Source organism: Mus caroli, unplaced genomic scaffold, assembly GCF_978045245.1.
Source record: "Mus caroli unplaced genomic scaffold, Mus_caroli_1 scaffold_6, whole genome shotgun sequence".
NCBI classification, from domain to species: Eukaryota; Metazoa; Chordata; class Mammalia; order Rodentia; family Muridae; genus Mus; species Mus caroli.
Window position 1 is genome coordinate 141574734 of NW_028227261.1, and position 22929 is coordinate 141597662.

Below are 22929 nucleotides of genomic sequence, written 5' to 3' on the forward strand. Positions count from 1 at the left end.
ATTGTGGTAGACAGATGGCAACACTACTAACAGAAATAAGTAACATAGGAGAAAACCACAAGGACTAGGTGTCACAGTGGGGAGTGTGACAAAGCCAACTGATAAAATGTATGTAACCTCTGAGGGAAAGCAACTGACTTGCTTTTCCTAAAATCTAACAGAATTGGTTGCTTCAGACCAGAAGTCCTTCAGCACCCACCAAAAGATATCCACAAATATTTTGCTTACTTTCCTCTTGGTGCCTTTTAATGCACAGACTGTTGTGACGTACTTGAAAACAACACATTAAATTTATACTGCCCAAAATAGACAAAGTTGCCTTCTGTGTGCCATTAATAACATTCTTCATTCAGGGAGGTTGATGTGACATTAGCTGGGACCCATGGAATAATTTTTATAATTCTAAACATCGCCCAACTATAGTAGGAGTAGGCACCACATGTCTGAAGTGCCATATAAGAGAGACGATCTCTAATGAATGACCATTTCCCAAAGCATGAAAGTAACTGTCACAGTTCAATAGTTTTACTAGAGAAAACAAAAACTGAGCTTTAATTAACTTATTTCCAAAGAAGATACATTATTGAAATACAAATTGTCTACTTGACTCATATTAATTTGTGGTCATTAAATGAAAGTCATTAACTGGGCTGGGGAAAGTGTTCAGTAAGTAAAAGTGCTTGTAAAGCAGTCTGAAATTCGATTTTCCAACACAACCCCAGAAGCCAAGCATGGCCACACGAGCCTGCACCCCACAGCACGGGGGACAGAAGCCAAGCATGGCCACATGAGCCTGTACCCCACAGCACGGCGGACAGAAGCAGGCAGATCCCAGGAGATTGCTAGCCTGCTATCCTAACTGAAATTGCAAGCCACAAATTTAGGAAAAACCTTGCTCAAAAATAAGGTGAAGACGGATAGAAAAAGACACTGGATGGTCTCCGGTCCTCATCAGATGTGCTGCTGGAAGGGTGTGTGTGTGGGGACACCTGTGCTCATACATCCTCCTCAAACACACATACAACATGCTTTCAAAGGTGTATGGAGATCTAATAAAAGGAATTCTGGAAGTTAAAAATGTAAAAAAAAATTTAATCAAACAAATTATACTCTCTTTTAAACAAAGTTACATTTCATATAAGTTTTTCTTTTAAACAAGTTTCTAAAGGGGACTACAGAAATTGCTCAGTGGTTAGGGACATTGTCTGCTATTCCAATGACTAGAATTAAAGTTCTAGCACCACGCAGAAGCTCACAGTCACCTATAACTCTAGTTCCTGCATCACAAACCCTTTCCTGCCCTTCTCCAGCATCAGCATTAAGCATCTACAGGCATACATGCAGTCAAACACATATTTGAAAACATAATTCAAATATATTTTTTTAGTTCTAAAGGTCCTAATAATATAAAATCAAAAATAAAAATGTATATCTTGGTTTTGCTGTAGTGCTGAAGGCAGAAGACACACACTTTAAAATGTAAAATAAACAAACTTGTACAATTATCTTATAAAATCAATGGGGTAAATAATTTGGCCCACTGAATATAAATGCTTAATGAGTCCAATAGAATGAGAAGCAAGCCTATATATTGTAATAGTCAAGGATATGGTTGTGGTTTGACTGAGACCCCCCTAGTCCATTTATTTGAATACTTAGTTTCCAGTTGGTGAACTGTTTGGGAAGGATTAGGAAGCATGGCCTTGTTGGGGAGCTGTGTTACTGGGTATAGGCTTTGAGGTTTCAAAAGGCCACTCCATTCCCACTTAGCCCTCTGCCTCATACCTGTAGATCAAGAAGTATGCTCTTAATTATTACTGCAGAGCCATATCTGCCTACCTGTTGACATGCCACCCACCATAATGGCCATTGACTTGAAAACTATGAGCTCTCAAAGTAAATGCTCTCTTCCATAAGTTCCCCTGGTCATAAGGTCTGTTCATATCAATAGAAAAGTAACTAAAGTAGATACTAAAGTTAAGCAAGGTGGGGTAATATCCACCCTGACCACTAAAGAACACAGTCCAATTTGTTTGCTCTTACAAGATAAAAAGTAATTGAAACCAGAGCTATATCTACACCCTCAAACCTTGAGTTCCCCATATGTATCCTTCTTTTAAGTTTCCTTAAAAGATTTCTATGAAACCAAAGTTTGTCTAAATTATTATGTAGATAATGACATCCTCACTTTATTCAGCAGGTACCAAAACTGGTTCCAAAGGAGAAAGGAAAGTAATAAGCCATAGATATGGCCATCTCAGATGATGTTTTCTTTTTCCATAATCCCTGAGTAAGCAGAGGTAATGGTAAGTGGTAGTTGTAATTTGACAAAGGCTGGAATTATCTGAGAGATAATCTCTGGGCATGCTTGTGGGGGTTTCTTGATTACAACAGCTGATAGAGAGGGTCCACCCTCTGTGGGTAAGACCATTTTCTGCAGGGATCTTGGTAGTATTGTGCAGAGAGAGTCAGCAGAATACATGTAAGTAAGTGTTCATTCCAGATTGTGGGTGTGATGGGGCCAGTGGATTGAAGCATCTGTTCCTTTACTTTGCCCACTGTAAAGAACCACAATCTACAAAGTGGGATGCCTCAATTTAATTGCTTTTCTTCGATGCTCGCAGTCAACCATTGGACTGAGCACTGGGTCCCCAAAGGAGTTAGAGAAAGGACTGAAGGAGCTGAAGGGGTTTCAAACCCATAGGAAGAACAACACTATCAACCAGCCAGAACCCAAGAGCTCCCAGGGACTAAACCACCAACCAAAGAGTACACATGGAGCAACCAACAATGGCTCAAGCTACATATGTAGCAGAGGATGGCCCTTGGTCCTGTGAAGGCTTGATGCCCCAGTGTAGGGGAATGCCAGGGTGGTGAGGTGGGAGTGGGGGCCATCCTCATAGAAGCAAGGATAGGTGGTATGAGAGTGGTGAATTGCAGAGGGGAAACTGGGAAATGGAATAACATTTGAAATGTAAATAAATAAAATATTCAATTAAAAAGAAAAGAAAGAATAAAAAAGAAAAAAAAGCAATATCCCAAAAGAGCAGACATAGCCATTTATCATGATTCTATGTGAACTTTACATTTTAGGTCTAACATAATATTAGAGAATCATGATGATTAAATGTTTTCAATGGGTGCAGGAAAGATAGCTCAGCACGTTAGAGTCTATACTGTTCTTGCTGAGAACTGGAGTTCAGTTTCCAGTACCCATGCCAGGCAACTCACAACAGCTTATACACACTATACCAATGGGATCTGACTCCCTCTTCTAGATAGGCACTGCACTCTCATGTTCACAAAGACATCCTGAAAACTAAAAACATAAATATTTTTTGTTTGTTTATTTGTTTGTTTGTTTTTGTTTTTTCGAGACAGAGTTTCTCTGTGTAGCTGTCCTGAAACTCATTCTGTAGACCAGGCTGGCCTCGAACTCAGAAATCCGCCTGCCTCTGCCTCCCAAGTGCTGGGATTAAAGGTATGTGCCACCACTGCCTGGCAATAAATTCTTTTAAGAAGTTTTGAATACATTTCTCTAAGGCAAAGACTAAGGAAATACACTTAACAATGAATTTCTAAATAGTTTTCCCATGTAACTGAAATGTGGTAATAGACTCTAAATCTATTAGAATCATGACTTTTAATGACGTTTACTAATGAAAGTAATGCTAAATCTTCGTTTTTCCTTATTATTCCTGCATGTACATTTAAGCAAACCTGAAAAAATTCCAGTTTTTGATACTTGCAGAGTTTGAAACTCTACTTGAAGAATTTCTTAGTCTTAACATGTATCTATCTCATAGTCTCTAGAAGAGCTTGGATATGCCATATTACCTATTTTGGTCCTTGTCTAACTTTTAAAATTATCTATAATTTGATCTTGCAATTTCTTTTCTATGCAAAGTTTGGGCAGTAAAAGGCTCAGTTATTAAGGATCTTATTTAAAAAGATATGAAAAAAATGAGCACTTGACTACTGTATAAGATATGAAGACTGTCATAAGCATATGCTTATCTATCAGCTCCAGAAAATAATCCTATAAACGGAAACCTATAGAAAGACCAACCACACAATTTACCTTATAAGCAATCCACTTTCAAGATTGAAAGGGGGCTCCATTACATCAAGACAAGCAAAAAGACCTGACCATTTCAGGACATCTAGAGACATCCTTGTATCATCACTGTGAACTAAGAATTTTCATCTTTTTATTCATAATAATTTATAATAATCTTCAAAACTGTGTCAACTTCATTTTGCTTCTCAAGAAATTTGAAGCTACAAGTCCAGAATCTACTTGTACTGAATTAAAATTTGACAGCTGCCAAAAGATGCTGATTTAATTTCCTCCGCCTACATTTATTAGGTGGAAATGAACACATAATGTTCTCCTTTTCATTTACATGTTTATCAGTATACAGTCACAGAAGACTGTTTTATTCACCCAGTTAGAGTTCATTTTTATTATCTTGATGATCATACTACCCAGTGTCAGATTCTTCCTTCAAGGTGTTTTGTGTCCAGATGAGAAATTGTCATCCTTTTAAAGCACTTCCTTATTTATTATCCTAGAAGCTGCCACTTTCTAAGGGGCCCAGTTCTCTTTTATCAAGATTTTTTGTGTGTTGACATAAGATACATGCTTATGTCCAATGAAGGCATCAAACGCCAGGCTTAAACACACAGCTCAGATGGCAGTTACCTTGCTCACTGGATAAAGTGCTTCAAAGCAGACACTCAAGAGATCAAGGGTTTACTTTGGCTCATGGGTTAAAAGAATATAGTGCATCATGGCTAATGCATGGAAACGGGAACGAGAGGTGCAGGATCACAGGGCATAGTCAGGAAAACATTTGACCAGAACCAGAAAGCTAAAACCCATGGGGCCCAAAAGACCTACTTTATACTAAATCCCCTTCTCAGTGTACTAGCTGTGCCACTGTAAGAGCTCCATGGTACTGGAAAGTACTCTGCATGCTACCAAAGAACAAAGGTAAACACCAGCCTAGCTGCAAACCCTTTGGTCTACAATGGACAATTGTCTACAAGATGTTCTAGAGCAATGATGGCATAAAGCTTGAGGGAGTAACCGACCCATATCTTATTTGATTAGCATTCCATCTCCATGAGATTGAAGTAATTCCCAACATTGCTCAGGTAGCCATGAACTCAACACCAGACAGGCACTTTCATTAGAAGAAAACCACATACTGAAGGCACAAGGAAGCAAAGTGACTCCTAACAACATTCTGCTACACTCATAGACCAGGGAGCTGCTCAGCTGTCACCAGCAAAGCTTCCTCCTACAGTAGATGGGAATCAATACAGACACCCACATTGGACAATGTGAGAAAAACTGGAGTCATTAGTCCTAAATGGGATGTTTCCCTTAAGGCTCAAGCGACCCTGGAGAAGAGCATGTAGAAAGATTTTAAGAGTCCGAAGGGATGGAGGATGCCAAGGAAATAAAGCCTTCTAAACACAGAAGGATCAATGTAAATATGAACTCACAGAGCCTTTCACAGGTCTGGGCCTGACGAGCTTTCAGTGCAAAGAGTGGAAGTCGATACAACCCCCACCCCCACCCCTAGCCCAGTAACTATTTCCAAGTGATTATCACTGGCAAATGAAAAACTAGCTTTACCTTTCTCTAACAGTGTCTCACTTTGCATACAAACAACCCTTAAGGCCAGGCTTCATGCCCAGCAATTAGACGGTCAACAGAAAACAAACTTAGTGGTAATAATGGAGGATTATGCTGCTGCTGCTGATGACGATATATTGTTTTGTCACATAATGCTTTGTCTGTTCTTGTTGCTTTTTCTATTTCTTACCCTACAGGTATTCCGCTTATATATTATGGTTTCTGATTTTGTGTCTTTAGGGATGTCAATGGGTGTCAATGTGTTTGTCCCTACATCTATATGTGTTTCTTATATTTTTCCTTGGCTTTGTTTTTATGTTTGTTTTTACATTTGTTGGTTCTTTCCTTTTCAGATTTGTTTTATTTTTATTTTATTTTATCTTATTGCTTTATTTTTTTTTAATAAATGACTATTTGTTTTGTAATGACAAAGACCAAGAAGGATATGGATTTGGTTTGGTGGTAAGGATCTGGGAGGAGGTGGGATAACTATAATCAGGATATATTGTATAAAAATATATTTTCAATAAAAACTATGAATTTAATAATTATATGGTATGTACATAAGTATAAATTAGAAAATACATATATCAAATTACTAAAATTCAAGATGTTTATTGTGAATTATCAGTTTATCTATTAGAATCTAAGATCCTTAAAACATGATTTTTATACTTTGGGCTAGAAAACAAATATATAGATGAGCTTATACACTGAGCTTCTCATATTTATTTTTAATGACAGCAGTAACTGTGTTCATTGCTACTCATTTCAATGTATACCATCTACTTCAGATTATCAGGCCTCGAAATGTCAGAACACTATTCTAGAAGAAGACAGCCAGGGTTACACTGAACATATAGAAAACACAGATGTGTCTTTTTCCATTCTCTGCATTTCTAACAACTCCAAGGATAATAAACTGAAACAGAGTTATGTACATGGCTAATTTCCAAAAGAGATTCATTGTTTGTTCTTTGACAAATATGGAATAATGTGTGAACACCCACACAAGAAGGTAGAAGGCCTTAGATTAGTCTTTCCTGTTCAATAAAGGAATATATGGCCTGACAAATTTTCTTAATAAAATATTCCTAACCTCATTTGTACAATTTTTAAATATGATATGCATGAACCCATGACTAGGCTGAGAATTATTATTTTAATTCCTAAAACCATATTTTTTCATATTAGAAAAGTCTAATAATACTAATATATAATATTATAATACATTTCCTAAAACAAATGGAAGATATGAAGTAAAGATAATCTAAGTGTTGAGGAGGAATCAGGTAGCTCAAGTGAGCCCTAGCATGTCCTCTGTGGTTACTTAGTCTCTCATAACTGGGTAATCCTGCAGTACATATTTAAGAACAGCTTTATTAGTAAGTAGGTGTTAAAAGTATAAAACAACTAGTATGCATTCAATTGGACAGAAGTTACATTAAAAGTATTCATTATATGAATGTCCCATGTGATACCGTAATTACCAATTCACTAATGTAAGAATTTCTCAAAGTGGTAGTTTTCAAACAGATTGCACTATTAAATTTTATATTTACAAACCATGAGGCAAATTACACTTAAAAGCTACCAAATTATACTAGAAAAATGCAATAATAAATACTGAGCTCATAATACTGGGAAAATAATATGAAAAAATTAACAAGGTGAAGCACTGTGGTATCACTAATATAACTATACCAGAAAACAAGAAAAAGAATACTAAAATTCATGATTAAATTATTGTGGAAGTATATCATAGAGAAAAAGGTCTGATCAGATAAAATATATGAGCAAGACCATTGGAAAGTCTACTTTGTCATCAGTTCCTGCCTCCGTATCTTACTCTAACCTTTATATTTTATCAAAGCTTCAGTACACTTTCACTTAAGGAGACTTCACAAAATTGATTCATAGTAATACTGGACATTTTTGAAATATCTAGTTTAAAAAAATGGAAATAAGATAGCTCTCAGAAAGGAAAATATGGTAAATATATATTTGAAATATATTATCCAGATGAAAGTGACTTCAAATTTTAGCCATTTTGAGTACAATAGATGCTAATCTGCAAAATGTCTAAAAATTATGGCAGAAACAACCAGGAATTTATATAAATGGTCATTTTGTGAAAATATGCCTTATACACTAGAATACAAACACTATACATATACCACACACACACACACACACACACACACACACACACACACACAGTTAGTTAGAGGCTAGTCCGTTTAAAAGGAATGAGGCTAAAATTTTAAGAAAATAAAAGAAACTTAGGCAAACCAAACAGTTAAAGAATGAACTATAAAAAAACACACCAGAAGTATGATCTCTCAAATTACAGGTAAAACACTAAGTTAAAAAATTGTTATGAAACAAGATATCAAAGAGATGACTAAAACAGACAAAAAAGAGAATTTTTCGAAAACATAGGAAACTAGACTGCATTTATTCTTATAATGTGCTCATCCTGATTTTATTTCAAAATTGTGTTAGCCCCAAGAAATGAGTTTGGAAATGTTATTTCTGTCTGTGTGTTTCAAAACCACTTATTTCATATTAAATAGATTTTTATAGCACTTATCTTCACTTGAGTGCAGAGTAGACCCTACCTATAAAATCGGTTAGTCTTGCCTATTTTGTTTTCTATGTATATGTATACAACGGTATAAAGGCTTAGGACTAGGGTCTGGGTTCTATCCCTAGAATTCCAAAACAAAGACAAACAAACAAAACAGAGTACAAAATGTGGTTAGTAAAGTTGACATAAACTTTACAATGAATGGAATACTTGTTGAATTAAAAGTTCTTGGTATGGCCAGGGTTATCTTAGAGACTCCCAAAACAATGTGGACAACTGCTGTTGTCCTTGATTAAACCCCAGATTTAAAGTAAGCCTTTAGATTCCACACTGTAGACACAGAACTTGGAAGAATCTTGATGGAACTTACCTGGAAGGCTAAATCCTGGGAACTATGTCTAAAAATACCCAGAGATGCTATACAAGATACCAAGGAAAGAAAATAATCAATAGACATAACTAGATATAAAGTCTATGGACCACATCAATGACCAGTCCAGCAAGACTTTCCTATTTGTATAATAGTGCCTTGTTTATCTTGAGGGTTCATGCCTGGTACTGTAGATTCAGCCAACTATCAATGGCTGGAAAGGTCCTGGTATATAGGAATTTTAATTCAACAACATGGCTGTTCTGCAAGGAGTCATACCCAAAGATCTTCTAGGTCTATAAAATCTAGGCAGAATGCAGACACTCTCTGGATTATAGCATATTCTAACTGGATATACCTTTAATCCCTGGCATTGAAGGTAAGGATAAAATATAGAAGGAAGCAGCTGTGCTTGAAAATGATTAGTTGGGGGCAGGGCAGACAAAGTGATGAATCTAAGGAAGATCTGACAGAATGAGTTAGAGAATGAATATGCTCGACTCACAGGAGAAAAGCACACACAAAAATAGACTATTTAAGAGAAGCCAGAGAGAAAAAAGGTGTGTGGTGTACATATAGCAATTATTGGGACAGTTTTACAGAGACAGGTTGTAGAGAGAATAAGCTAGACATGGGTGAAAACAGAATGAACCAGAGGATGAGAAGCTAGAAGTCTAGACTATACTGCCAAAGTTAGTGTGAATCCAACAGAGCAATTCAGTCAGAAGCTGAGTGAAGCCAGGTTGAATCAGTCATTCTAGAAGATTAAATTGTATGGAAGCTAGAAGCTTCCAGGCCTAGGCTTTTAATAGTTAGAACAGAAAATAAAATGTTCTGGGCTCAGGGCAAGCCATGTACTGGTTCAGTTTGGGTATGGCTCTCATCTCATCCCTTCATCTGAAGAAATAAAAGCCACATTTATAATTACATCCTGGATTCTAGAGGTAAAAATACTATTGCCACTTTCCAAATCCAGCATGATTTCTGACTGCATTCTAAATGTGTATCTTTATATCCACACACAGGTATAGCTCTCATGCCTCATCAAAAAAGATTTTGTTTGTTTGGTTGGTTGGTTTGATTTTTTTGTTTGTTTGTTTTTGTTTGTTTTGGACAGCAAATAGAGACTATTAAAGAAATCTACAGATCCCTTTAGCTCCTTGGGTACTTTCTCTAGCTCCTCCATTGAGGGCCCTGTGATCCATTCAATAGCTGACTGTGAGCATCCTCTTCTGTGTTGGCTAGGCCCTGGCATAGTCTCACAAGAGACAACTATATCAGGGTCCTTTCAGCAAAATCTTGCTAGTGTATGCAATGGTGTCAGCGTTTGGAGGCTGATTATGGGATGGATCCCCGGGTATGGCAGTCTCTAGATGGTCCATCCTTTCATCTCAGCTCCAAACTTTGTCTCTGTAACTCCTTCCATTGGTGTTTTGTTCCCAATTCTAAGAAGGGGCCTAGTCGGCCATCAGTGGAAAGAGAGGCCCATTGGTCTTGCAAACCTTATATGCCTCATTACAGGGGAACGCCAGGGCCAAGAAGTGGGAGTGGGTGGGTAAGGGAGTGGTGTGGGGACTGTATGGGGGACTTTTGGGATAGCATTGGAAATGTAAATGAAGAAAATACCTAATTTAAAAAAAAAGAAAAGTAACAGAAAGAAAAAAAAAGAAATCTACAACTGGTCAAAAGTGCAGAGAACAACCAACAGTAAGATGCCCAACTCCACCTGATACATCTGCAATCCCACCCCTACCTCTAAAGCTCACAAAATATCCTCATGCAATAGGGGGTAGAAAGATTGTAAAAGCGAGATGCAAGACTGTGTCATTTAGATATGACAAGAAAGCTACACCCTTGAAATTTCAACAAAAGGCTGCTTAAACAAGACTAGGACAATGACTCCAGTTGACATGCCAATTCGGATGGAGAAAATATTCTAAGGTACCACCCATAGGTGAATAGCTAGATATATGCAATGAATCACCACTGAGAGAATCCAGGGGTGAGTCCCCTGATAGATTATGCAATCACAAATGTTTAACCCTAAATACATACACATATGGACAACACTAAATAGACTTAATGGATGCTATATTAAATATCTATATGTGTGTATAGATGTCACATATCATATAATATGCATTGTATATATACAGTATAAAATATATTTGTTATATATTATAGATGGATTATGATATATAACATATAACAATAATAAATAAGTCATGGATTTGAATGGGGCTTGGGGTACAGTAGAGAAGTTGAGGGGAGGGGAAAAGGAATGGAAGTAATGTAAATACGATATTCATGTAGAAAATTTTTTAAAATTAAAAATTTAAGTAAACAATTTCTTCTTAAAAATTTACTGTTATGTGTTGTCTACATTATGTGTAGTTTAATTGCCTCCTCATCCTCACTTTGTGCATGGGTAAATCTCATAGCTATGAGGAGAGTCTGTGGTTATGCTATGTGTAAATAGCACAAGGCATATCAAGCTCCAATGAAGTTCCCACATCAGATGATGTTAAAAGACGGATATTATCCTTGTGGGACTGATCCAGTCCCATCAACATATTAAATCTTGGTCAAAGAGTCAGTTATAGAAATTTAAAAGTCCAAGTAAATATGAGAAAGTCTACATCGCTAGTCAGGTCAGTGATGATCCAATCTACCAAAAAGGCAAATGTCTGACATCTGCGCTGGGCTGTATGGGATATTTGCAAAAGAGATTATCAATAGTTTGCTATTTGCCTCAGTAAACTAACAGAATAACAATAGCTAATGTTCAAAAATGAGAAGCTGCAAGCACAGGAATTCAAAATGTTTTCTGAATTCAATAAAAAAAGGGGAAAAGTAATTTACACATTTAAAAACAAAAGTGATGCTTATAAAATAATCTTAATACTAAAGCCAAATTATATTATAATATTAGTCATCAGGAAATACAAACTGGGTCTCATGGAATAAAGGCTGCCTCCCATGAAACCAGTTCTATTAGTATAGTTCATAAGTATATTTTATTTCAATCTTTTTATGCTGTTACTCCTATAGTGATATCGTAAGACACAGTGTCTGCCCAGCCTTGTCCTTTAATAAGCATGTGCTTTACACAATGCAGTGCTAGTCAGCTGTTTAAAAAGGACAAAAAAGGACATCCTGAAATCTACAGGCAAAGGAGTGGAACTGAAAGAATTCATCCTGAGTGGGGTACCCAGAAAGACAAATATGGTATCTACTCACTTATAGTGGACATTAGGCATTAAGTAAGTGATAACCAAGCTATAATCCATAGACCCCGAGGAGTTAGGTAAAAAGGACAAGGGAGCTCATGGATCCCCCTTAGAAGGGGAGATTGAGTAGATTTTACAGGTAGACGGGGTGGGTGGGGACTGGAAGAGGTGGGGAGGTCAGTTTGTGGGGTATGGAGGATGCTTTGGTGATGGTGTGCAAACTTAGTATAGTGGAAACTTCCTAGAATATATGAAGGTAATTCTAATAAATAGTCCTAGTAATTGAAGATATGGAGTTTCAATGGCTTTTTCTGTGGTCTGGTGAGGATTCCAGTGATGGGACTGGGTTTCATTCAGTTGAGCTGTTGACCAAGAAGGTCCCATTTAAATCCCAAAGCAACCCAGGATGTTGCAAAGATAGATAGTTTCTGACCCCATTCCCAAGGATAACACCCACATATCTCACTGAACATGAAAAAGTTAAGCTGGTATCTACATGGTGCCTTACCCCTACATTCTACTCTATTGTTATAGGAAGGTTCACTGCAGGATACCAAAAAAGAAACAGGGACAACAAGCCAGCCACATAACCTTTGACCTAAAATCTGTCCTGCCTCCAAAATATATATAATATGAGGGCAATGGTATTATCTGCTTTTGCAATTTTGAAAATTTCATTTAGATTTTTCTAATCTCACAAAATAAATACTTATACAGATAAAGAATATCTGTTCAATACAGAATCACAGGAAAGTAAGAGCAGTACACAGCAGACAAACAACACACTCACTGGGACTTGCATTCTTCTCTTTCTGCTTGAAACCATGAACTTTGTATAGAGGAATGAGAGCATCATCTAAGATATAGAACTGCCTGAACTGATAAAGCAAGGCACTCGAGGTTCTGACTACAGAGGTAAGGAATGACCCTCCACTTCCTGAGCTGAGGACTGATGTTTGCAGGGTTTATCCATAACACAGGAGGAAATGTCTCAGGAGATAATGAAACTATGGCTTCTAAATATTATCGGTTTTGCAGATTTAAGTAATATCCTGACTTGCAGGATTTCCAAATGAATAGTGAAACTAACTGGAGCCAGAGAAGGGACAGAAAAATTTAAGTAAAATCTCATTTCAAAATTAAAAAAGGAAAAATGAATTTTAGTCATTACCATGATTTGTATAATCTTTCATTCTCTGAAAAATAATCCCCACATAAGTAGTGGAGTATACTTTCATTTGAGAAGCATATAGCTACATATATCAATAATCAACATATGTATTCACATTATATTAGTTACAAAACCATTCTTCATGTAATAGTATATATGTACTGGTATATACACAGACATTCCTATGTTCACAGATAATATGTATATGTAGGCATGGAAATTTAGTTTTTAATGGCATGTGCCCATTGAGACAGCTCTGTGTATTGTTAGAGTATAAAATGCAGTTAATTCTCAACCAGATTATAAGCAATGGTATCTAGGGTTTGTCCAAAGATAAAACAGTATCATTTATAATTAAAAAATAAAAGCAAACCGCAAAGATAAAAAGAAATATACTTATTTTAAGTAACTCTAAAGAGAAACAAAGTTAATTTCCCAGTGAAAAAGATGGCTTGTAAATGATATAATCTAACTCTGAAAAAGTCCACAGAATTTCCTAGAATGCTTTGATGATATATGTAGAAAATGATGAGGAAATTATTTCTCAAGTGTGATGTATCGAGGAAATAGACCAGAGAAACAAAAAGAGTAATATCACAGCACACAAACAGAGAATTCACATTTAGACAGAAACCTCACAGTTTACATCACATTCACGTTTAAAATTAAACAGTACTTTTTCACATTCTGAAAATTTCCCCCTAAATGTGGAAAGAACAGCAAGTCAGGACTTTAATATAATATTTTTCCAACCTGGAACAGCTGCAAACCGCCCCCCCCCCCAAAAAAAAAACAAATTTTGCTGTAGATAAGCTTGGTTATAAATATCAACATTCTCTTTAAATAAGGGAGTCCAGTTTTCATACCATCTGCCTCTTTCTAAAGATGGAAAACTATGAAAACAGAAACCAGGACATCCCTTTCCAATAAAGCATATAAAAATGAATGCAGTAAAAAGTCTCTGGATTATTCCCAACCATAGCCTTTATACTTCCTTTCGTAGCTCACATCACAAAAACAAACAAAATAGATTTCATGAAAATAAATAATTCTTATTCCATGAAAAAATTACATAAATCAGCCAAGGGAAAAGTGACCTTCCAAGTTTTCCATGTACTGTTATAGTCTCTGGTTAGATAACTTATTTTTAATATATCAGATTTATTTTTATTTTGCTTCACTTTTGTTACTGCTACTTTTTCCAAAGTTATCAGAGTTCATTTAAAAAACTTGCACATTATCTAACATAGCACAGAAATAAAGTCCTCAACAGACTGGGACTTTCTATTAACACAGACTCTGTCCTAGGCAGGAAGCCTGCCTTTACTTCTCATGGCACAGTACTTTTCTCTTTTTTCTTTTTTTCAAATTAAAGATAGACTTTTTCACATCATAAATATTGACTATTGTTTACCCTCCCTCTACGTCTCCCAGTTCCTTCCCATGTCCCATCCCATCTGGATCTACCCTCTTTCTGTCTCTTATTAGAGAACAAACAGGCTTCTATGGGATAATAATAAAATATAATAAGAGAAAGCAAAAACAAACACATCAAAGTAGGATAGAAAACCAAACAGAAGGGAATGAGCCCAAGGAAAGGCACAAGAAACATAGAAGCAGAGACCCATTTGCCTCAAGAATGGCATAGAAATGCAAAGCCAGAACCCATAATATATACACAGAGGACTTGAAGGGTAAAAGAGAGAGAGAGATTTACAAATAAATAATTATGAAATTTACAAGAAAAAGCCCTTGTATGGCATTATAAGACAAGGATCCTCCAAAGATGCTGTTGAGTTCATTTTCTGTGGTCCATCTTGTGCTGGGCATGTGGCCTGTCCTTAAGAACAGAACTAGATAAAACAGGGACCTGGCATAAAACCAAATACTACTGTTCTACTAAAGTAACACAGGGAGAAAGGACTGCTAATGACATTCTGCTCTTTCCATAGATCAGGGTCTTGTTCAGCCATCATCAGAGATGCTTCCTCCTACAGCAGATGGGAACAGATAAAGAGACCCATAGCCAGACAATATGTAGAGAATGAGAGTCCTTGGAAGACTCAGCCCTCATCAAATCCCTTCTCAAGGCTCAGGAAGCCATATACAAGAGGCCACCACAGAGACCTTTAAACACAGCAGGGCAGATGATGCACAGAGTACTCAAAGAAACTGAGCTAACATGTGCAGGACATGCACAGGTCTGTACCCATATGGGGTCCTTGAGCTGAAAGGAGAAACAGAGAACCCTTCTTTAAACCAGAAGTTATTTCCAATTGATAGCCACTTGCAAATGAAAAATTTGCAAGGGAGACTCGCTTAGGAAAGCACAGCACTTCTTAAGGACTTCTTTTTCTCTTTTGCCCTTAATTTTTTTCATTTTTGTCAATGTCATTGGGATTTAATATTTCAATTTTTCATTATATAAGAACACTGCTACTTCAATAATTAAGTCCATAAACTGCAGTTATTAATAACTCACCAAGTACTAAAAAGATTAATATATAATGGTCAAATAAACACAAAGTTCAGAGTAGTATGCTAGACCAGCTCAACAGACAGGAATATTACTATAGTAATACTGAAACTGCTTGGAGGAAAGTAGAAGAATTGCAAGACTGAAAACCAGTGCACTCCATCTTTAAGCACATTGTGTGAATGCTTGTGAGTTTCAGTTCAAGGAGATTAATTTGGTTTTAGAGTAAATACAAAAGAAAGATGGCCAGACTCCTGGAGGTGGGTTGCAAAGGTTCTATTTTGAAATATGCCAGAGCACCTATTCTTCACAAGTTCTACTAACACAAGAGACTAGTTAACTAGCACCTATCTGATAATAGAGGAGTCAGCCAATCCGAAGGTACACTTAGGATAAGAAGAAGGAAATAACTAACTTCAGGTCACCACCACCAAATTGAGATTAATACAGACAACTCCAAGTAGGAACAATGGAGAGATCTACAGATCATGGGGAAACCCAGACCAATGGATAGATCTATATTACAACTCTTGCATCTATGATTCAGGGAACTTTGCAGAGGGGTAGCTTAAGGATTGTAAGAGCCAGAACACCAGGAAGTCTTCTGTTGAACAGGTTCTCATAGAAACGACTATGTAAACAAGATCTGAACAATGGTAATATCAGTAAACTCTACAATGGCAGGGGGAAATCTCATGGGGGCACATTCCTGGACAAGGAACCCTAGGCGACTGATGACTGCTGCGAGGGAGAACAGCTTCTCCCATGGAGGAGCCACATTTCTGGTAATTTAACAGAAACTTTCATTGGTGTTATGAGGTCAGAAATGAGTCACTCTGGAAGACTGTTGGGCACACTCTTACAAATCACATGCTTACCATAGAACCAGCAATGTGGTATTTGCCGAAAGGAGCTGAAGATATTCATTCACATAAAACCCTGCACATAATGGCTAACACTTAGAAGGAACCGATATATCCATTAATAATTGAGTTTTAAAACTATGATACTTCCACATAAAGGAATATAATATGACAAAAGAAAAACACAACCAAACCCAACACAACTGAACCAAAACTTCACCTACTTGGTGAATGAAATTAGTGAAAAAGCTACTGTTCTTTTTATTATGTTTAATTAGCACACCAAGTGAATAGGTTTCAACACAGCCATTTCATGCACACTTTGTTCTTATTGCCCTTCCTAAATCATCCCCCTCCCCTTACTCTGACCTCCTACATATGAGAGAAAACACGTTATGTTTGTTTCTTTGGGTTTCATTAGTTTTATTTAACAAGATAACTGCCAGTTCCATATGGTTTCCTACAAATGTCATGACTTAATTTTTCTTTATAAATGAATAAAATTACAACATATAGATCTACCATACATTCCATATCCACCCATCTGTTCATAGACATCTATATTGGCTCTATTAGCTAATATGAAAACCTGGGAAGTAAGTGCAGATGTATAAGTGTCTAGGGTAGGACTGCACCCTTTGAGTATGTCCACAGGAGGGGTACAACTGGATAAGATGATATATCTACTTTTAACACTTTAAGAAAGCTCCATAGCTCCATATTGACTGGCATAGCTTCTATACCAATTCTAAGCACGCCAACAGTGTGTAAAGGTTCCTCTGACCCCCCATTCTCACTAGCAGGCAGTGGTGTTTGCTGATGGTTACATTGTGAAAGGAGTTAAATGGATTCTCAAGGCAATTTTACTTTTCATTTTCCTGATACTTAGGCATTTAATTCTTGCCAACTTGTCTCATATATATATATATATATATGTATATATATATATATATATATATGTGTGTGTGTGTGTGTGTGTGTATACACACACACACACACACACAGAGAGAGAGAGAGAGAGAGAGAGAGAGAGAGAGAGAGAGAGAGAGAGAGAGCTTTATCTATAAATAAAACTAAGAAAACTTGGACATACCCAAATGCAGAAGACATGAGATACTTGTCTTTAATCCTGCACAAAAATCAACTCCCAGTCAACCAAAGACCAGTATAGGATTCTAAGCCCCAAAACTGCTGGAGGAAAAAAACCTCCAAGATATAAAGGTAGGACAGACTTTCTTTCAAAAGAGTTCAAATACACAGAAAGTAACCCTAAGGCATATGTGAAATTTAAAAGCTGTACAACAAAGAAACTATCAGCAGAGTGAACAGACTGCCTAAAGAATGAGTGAGAATCTCCACAGAAAGGGGTTAAATACATAGCATAAGGAACTGCGAAAATTACCAAAAAAATCACCAGCCAGTAATTGAGCTAATGAAAAATACTCAAAACTAGAAACACAATCAGAAAGTGCATATTTCAATGTGTTCTTCACATAATAACACTCCAACTATAAGACAGTCAGGAGGAAAGGCAAAATATTATGTCATGTCCTGGAGGTGCAAGCCCCAGGGGAGCTGAAGATACAGGAGACTTGCAGAGTGGTGAATATATTCTGGTGGACACAAGTCTGTATGCATAGATTCAAACCCATAGAATTTGCAGAGCCATCAGTGGAGTCCCCAGAGCTGTGAGCTGAGAGAGATGACGCACTACTGGGACACCTTAGACAAGCACATGTACCACTATAGGGGGATGTGGATCACAGGTAAGGTTACATGTGTGCTGGAACAGGAGATACGTGGGAAATCTCCAGATCCTTCTCTTTATGTTGCTGTGATCCTAAAACTGATCGAAAATGCTGCTAGAAAGTGCTACATAGGAATGGAGGACACCAGTTCCACCACTGGAAGCCTTGTCTGACTACAAAGGATGGCCAATTCAGACTCCATATTCTCCGTTACTAGGAGTCCTCATTAGATCACACATAGAGGCTCCAGGAAGTTTCCACTGCACTAGATTTTCTCAGTATGCTCCCCCATCCCAGCTGTCTTTCTCATCACTACTGTTTCTTCCTGCCTGCACCCATCCCCACACATCCCCAGTCCACCTATAGAATTTATTCTATTTCCCCTTCTCAGGGAGGTCTATGCTCCCCTCCCCCCCCCAGCCCTCCTCTTTACTTAACCTCTCTGCATCTGTGGATTGCGCCTTGATTATCATGCACTAAACAGCTAATACCCACTTGTAAGTGAATCCACAGCGCCATATTTGTATTTCTGAGTCTGGGCCACCTCACTCAGGATGGTTGTTTTAGTTGCATCCGTTTGCCTGCCAATTTCATGTAATTTATTTTTAACAGCTGAGTAATACTCCATCGTGTAAATGTAAATTGTTAATCCATTCTTCAGTTGAGGGGCATCTGGATTGCTTTCAGTTTCTGGCTATTACGAATAAAGCTGCAATGAACATGGTTAAAAAAAAAAAAAAACGAAAGAAAGTACTACATAATTACTTAAGTTTCAGAAAGTTTTCTTCTATTAAGAAATTTTCTTATATGACTGTATACAGGATGGATCCCCAGATGGGGCAGTCTCTGGATGGCATTTTCTTCAGAGCCTGCTCTTTAGTTTGTCTCACCCAGACACTATTGCAGACAGTGTTGTTGACAGGAGCCTGATAAAGCTGTCTCCTGAGAGGCTCTGCCAGTGCCTGACAAATACAGAGGTGGACCTCAGCCAACCATTGGACTGAGCACAGGGTCCCCAATGGAGGAGCTAGAGAAAGGACCCAAGGAGTTGAAGGTGCTTGCAGCCCCTTAGGAGGAACAACAATACTAACCAACCAGTATCCTCAGAGTTCCCAGGGACTAAACCACAAACAAAAGAGTATACATGGAAGGACCCATGGCTCCAGCTGCATATGTAGCAGAGGATGGCCTTGTTGGACATCAAAGGGAGGAGAGGCCCTTGGTCCTAAGAAGGCTCAATGCCCCAGTGTAGGGGAATATCAGGACAAGGAAGCGGGAGTGCATGGGTTGGTAAACAGGGGGAGGGGGAATAGAATGGGGGAAACCGGGAAAGGGGATAACATTTGAAGTGTAAATAAAGAAAATATTTAATTAAAAAAAGAAAAAGAAATAAATTTTCTTATCATGCTATCCAATATTTTTGTCCATAAGTGAGATTATATCTCATGAGTCATTTTCATAGAAACAACACAATCATTTTAAGGGATATGTTTTCAAATTTTTTTTGAACTGGTAACAATATGCAGATAATGAGCTTCTTGACAATTTTTTGCAGTAAAGTGTGCAATCAAGTTTACTAAATGCCTGATACTGTGATGCAATTCTGTCCCTCTAATCTGCTGTCTCCCATGTCATTTCATCATCACACCCACTCCCAGTCTCTCAAAATCTCCATCTACCTTCATTCTAGTCTGAACATATGGCTTTGTTTCCCAGGCTAAATACACACAGACACACACACACTATGCTCTAACTATTTTGAGTTGTACATATTCCTGAATTTATCAAATCACAGAATAGTTTACTGATTGTGTTCATGTTCTCTCTTTCTTGGAATAAGATTTTAGAAACTAAATCAAATGTTCTTCCTTCAAAGCAAGAGGAAGGGGTAAGTTGAGATGGCTTAATGGAAACAGACAGGGCCATCATGCCTTAGGACCTGGCTCCACCCCCAGGACATGCATAGTAAAAGACAACTAACTTCTGTGGTTTGTTCTCTGAGTTCTCTGTATATCCTGGCACATGTGCACCGCTCCCCTACACACACACACACACCACAACACATACATACAACACATATACACACAACACAACACATACATACACCACATAGACATACACACCCACAGACACATACATACACCACACACACAGAGACACATGCATATATACCATACACACACACACACACACAACACATACATATACCACACAGACACACAAACACACAAACACACACACACATACTCACACACACACTCACACACTAGCAGACAGCTTTGGCAGCTATGAACATGACAACTCTTCTCCATCCTTTGTCCTGGTGGAGGAAATGCTGTAATCATCACTCCTGCATTTGAAAGTAAGCTATGTGCTTTATCTAATGAAACTAAACACAAAGCCCAAGAAGCTACTCTTCTCTCTCACTGTTGAAGTGATGGTGGAAGTGGGTTCAGGTGAAGCCTTTGGTGTTGGGGGTCTTAAGCTTTCCTATGAATGAATTTTGGGTATGGCGACTATATAAGAAATAAACCTTTGTGGTTTTACGACATTGAGATATGAGCTCTCTGGCTATGCTAGCTAGTGGAGACTGAGCAAAAACAGAGCCATCATATGCTTGATGATTCACTCTTCCTGCAGTGACCAAATACCTGCAAAAGAAACAGTGTAAGGTAGAATGAGTTTATCTTGATTCACTATTAAAGGTCCAGTCCCTTGCAGCCCTGAGGTATGGGAGACACAGTCTGACAGCAGGAGCATGAAGCTGCTTGCTTACACCTCCATGGATCAGGAACAAAAGACAAGAGAGGAAGCAGGGCTGACCTATGTGCTCCGGCCCCCTGAGCTACTCCTTCCAACAAACCTCAATGACCAGAGGCTCTCCAGACTCCCTGCAAAGCACCAAGGGCTCAAATGAAAGAGCCTGCGTGGTGCATTTCAGAATAAAACCACTGTTGTATATTGTAACCTTGCTAGTGATGACCAAAATAAGCAAAATAAGTATAAAATATACTACTTATTAAATATGGATGGATACTACAATATAGAGAGCAATACTTTGTGTTCATGGCAGACCTTCTGACTGAAAAGTGACCTTTATGGTACAGATAAATGGTGACATTTTAATACAGTGCAAAAGGAATAAGACAAAACAGAACAGCAAGCACAAGGTTGCTGATATGGGGGAAGCCTGGAATGCTCAAAGAACTGTGTTCTAAGCCTGGAACAAACAAATGTGTACAAGAGCAGAGATAAACTGAGAAACAAAGCAAGGGGCCGGGCTTTGTTTTCAGTGCCTCGGCTTTCAGCAGGAGTGACTAGAGAGCCTTTGGGGGACTGTGAATGGGGACTGAGAAAGGAAAGATGTCATCAGCCAAGCAAGAGACTTTATGCTTTATTTCCTTCCTACTACTCTTTTGAAGCCATGTGTCAATAAATTAAAAAACAAAAAACAAAAAAATAGTAAATGTAACACTGAATAGCTATGATTATGTTCACTAATTAACATATTGCAACATTGACTATAACCAATAAGTAATTACTAAATATTATAATGTACTAAGCCATAATAATGTACTAGGTATCAAGAGATTATATGTTAAATGTGGTAACAAGTAAGAACACATTAGTACAGTGTTATTTAACAAATAAGCCAGATAAAATCTGCAGCTTATGAATTTTGCTTGATTTACTTTGATATGTCTAAATTACACATAAAAACATGTAAAACATTTTCTTATTATGATAGTGCCCTCTGTAACAAAAAGCCATGTTCAGAGCCCAAGTTCACTGCCAGAAGCAAACAATTCAAACCAAGAAAAACAAAGTACAAGGAAACAAACCACAAATCAAAACACCGTTTTCCAAGCATTCAATCAAGGAAACACACCTTACGCTGTGTCCTTGAGGCTGCCAAGTCGAAACTCTGGAAAGCGGCCAAAACAAGAGATGTTTCCCGAAGCAAGTCTCAGAAGCTCTGCAGCATTCCTGGCAAATTCAACTCCTTGCCAAAAATTACACTCTTGGTTGATTTTTCTTACTGTAATTTAAAATGAGATATATGGACAAATTAAAATGGAAGATTTTCAGTTACTGCATTGACTAAAAACAAAACACAGTGAGGGGCTAGAGACAGATCTGTTGATAAAGAGTTTGTTGGGCAAATGTAAGGACCAGAGTTCAGGCTTCCAGATTGCATGATCAGGCAGGCAAGGAGCAAGGAACCACCAAAAATCTCAGTGCTTGGGAAGCTGAGATGGAATACGTCTAAAGCAAGCTGGCTAGCTCAACTACCGAAAGGTGTAAATTTTAGGCTCTAGTACCTGACCCTACCTTAATATATAATGTGAATATAACTGAGGAAGATCCCTGATGTCAGCCCTGGGCCTCCTGATATACCCACCTTACATTACATACAACCACAAATGTGAACACACACACATAGAGGAGCAAAAGTAATTTAAAAATGAAAATGAAACAATAGAAAAAAAAGAGCATTTTAAACTTTATAGGGTTTCTTTTGTTTCATTCTATGATTCCTGGTTTTCTAACTATTGATTAATTAGCATATTGTAATGCTGACTAAAACCAATAAGTAATTACCAAATATAATGTAGCCACCTACAGTAATGTACTAAGTATCAATAGACAACAAGATAAATGTGGGGCAAGTCAGTACACAGTAGTACAATATTATTTAACAAATAATTTAATATTGATTTGTTTGTTTACTTACTTATTCAACATAAATATTTTCAACCCAAAACAGATTTAACTGCCAAAGTATATTTGGAAGATAATGCATCTTTATAAGGCACAAAACCATACTAATGGC

At 37.5% G+C, this 22929-nt stretch overlaps 1 protein-coding gene across 2 annotated transcripts in view; it reads right to left on the reverse strand.

Moving 5' to 3' along the window:
• The window catches only part of Triqk (triple QxxK/R motif containing), a 59177-nt gene that overhangs the window by 25828 nt on the left and 10420 nt on the right, over positions 1 to 22929 (reverse strand). For both annotated transcript variants that reach the window (XM_021161347.3, XM_021161346.3), the window contains exon 2: positions 21985 to 22134. The gene's annotated coding sequence lies outside the window, so the exon portion shown is untranslated. The remainder of the gene's footprint in view (positions 1 to 21984; positions 22135 to 22929) is intronic.